This window comes from Gavialis gangeticus, unplaced genomic scaffold (genome assembly GCF_001723915.1).
Source record: "Gavialis gangeticus isolate Ggan-Ray unplaced genomic scaffold, GavGan_comp1, whole genome shotgun sequence".
NCBI classification, from domain to species: Eukaryota; Metazoa; Chordata; order Crocodylia; family Gavialidae; genus Gavialis; species Gavialis gangeticus.
Genome location: NW_017729034.1, coordinates 80,007,625 through 80,009,634, shown reverse-complemented (window position 1 = coordinate 80,009,634; position 2,010 = coordinate 80,007,625). Strand labels below are relative to the sequence as shown.

The following is a 2,010-nucleotide window of genomic DNA, read 5'->3' as shown; positions in this document are numbered from 1 at the left end:
GGGGTCGGGCTAGAAGATCTACTAGGTCCCTTCCGACCCTTAATCTATGAATCTATGAATCTACTCCATCAAAAGGCTTTCTTATGTGAAAACTAATGTTAATACTTAGACTCTATGGCTTGGTCCAGACGAGTGCAGACATTTGATTCCCTGGAGACAAGTAGCAGTGGCACACTTTGCACCGCAGCTAATTGTCCCTGGGGAATGCCCATGTCACGCACACTTTGGGATGCAGCAAGTTACCCCAGGGGCAGTAGGGAAGGCTGGGGCCAGCATTGTGCTGACCCCAGCAGCCTTACCTCAGGTCCTGGGGATCTCCTGGGACTGCAGGAGCAGTGATTCTTCCGGGTGGAGCCTGGCTGGCAGCCACAGCATGGCTTTGGGTGGCCTGGCTCTGCTTTTCATCAACGCATGCTGCCCATGTGTGTGCTGCTCTGGGTTATTTTTTCTGTGGGTTTTTTTTTTTAAACCCTGGATATACAGGGTCAAAAAAACCCATGGAAAAAGAATCCGGAGCAGCACATGCATGGGCAGCGCACCTTTGCAGCATGGAAAACACCTGACTGCATGGTATGTGGTGCTTCAGGCGTGTTTGTGGTCCCACATACTGCATGGCTAGATGCGCCGTATATGCTTTTTAAAATCTACCCTTATATTAAATTGTTGATATTTTATTTAAAGAAAAATGAAATAAACATATTATTATCCATAGAATTGATTCATGAATTAAAAGAATTGGGAGGTGCTCTTGTCAATTCAAATAATACAGAATCAATAATCTCTGAGGTTTCATCCTTTAGCGATGGAATGATGGATGCCTCCTGCCAGAACAATATTTTGAGATGTGAATCAAGCTTTTCTCTGGGAGTCTTGCAGCTTTAGAAGGGAATGATAAAGTATTTTAATGTTCTTCAGTGTGTGTGCTTTTGAATGTGTTGTTATTTGTGGTTGCATGAACATTACTGGCCTTTTTGTTATTCCAGTTAGCATTTATTTTGTCCACAGCTTTCATATTACATTTCTCGTGTCTGCTTTGTTTTGTTAGGTGTTCCCAAGTCATTGGGTTGGAATACCAGCCAAATAATAAGCATTTTACTATAAAACTGTGAACTTAGCCAGTGCTAGAAAGCTGCTTTGAAAAAGCAAAGCATGTCAGCAGGTATATTTGTTGCAGCCCCTCGTCTTCAATGGGAAGGTATGTAATCAAATTCCTGCCCTATAGCGTCTCAATGATGCAGTATTTAATTGAGGGCAAAAATGTGATAATCTGAAAGGTGCATTTTTTCCCCACACAGTCTGATAAGGAGTGTAATGTATTATGTTTTTTGAAGAAGTAAATGAAATTTCCATAAACGAGTCTCGGTATGTTTATTGATGGCAGAACTCCAATTTGCAATAAATCCATGGTGCCTAAATTTTTAGTAGTTGGCAGAAGCTTTTCTAATCTGTATGTAACATCCTGTCCAAGATTTTGGCAGTCAACATAGACAAGTAGAACTAGGCCATAGGAGGAACAAAGCCTTTGGTCTCTCTTTTATTATGAATTATAGTTCTATTTTTGAAAGGAAGTTGGCAAACTTTAAAAGAAGCCTAAAACATGTCTATATAGGTCATGCAAATCCCACACTCTTTCCTCCCCCCCCATTATATTGTAATTAAAATACAAAACAAAAAACAAACTAATTGTTCATGCAGTGGGAGCTTGGACCTTGCCCAAATGGAAAGCTGAAATAGGTTTATCTTTTTCTGAAATTAAAAACCAATCATAGACTTCAGCAAGGTGCTCTTTATTTTTTAGGAATATCCATAGCCTTTTCTGAGATGAAATACAGTTCCTGATGAAAATGACCCAGAAGTCTAGTTACTTCAGATAGATTTAGCTAAACCTAACCCTTTTCTTTTATAGCCCATGATGCAATTTGGATTCTTCTCCAGTCTCTTACAATATCCTTGATCTTTTGCTCCACTTCTGAAATATTTGGGTTGTTTTTCTTTTTCTTTTTTTTTTTT

At 39.7% G+C, this 2,010-nt stretch overlaps 1 protein-coding gene across 1 annotated transcript in view; it reads left to right on the top strand.

The window, feature by feature from the left end:
- Positions 1 to 2,010, top strand: part of ARMT1 (acidic residue methyltransferase 1) — a 38,961-nt gene that overhangs the window by 29,236 nt on the left and 7,715 nt on the right. Inside the window, exon 6 of the mRNA XM_019527022.1 lies at positions 1,046 to 1,195. The gene's annotated coding sequence lies outside the window, so the exon portion shown is untranslated. The remainder of the gene's footprint in view (positions 1 to 1,045; positions 1,196 to 2,010) is intronic.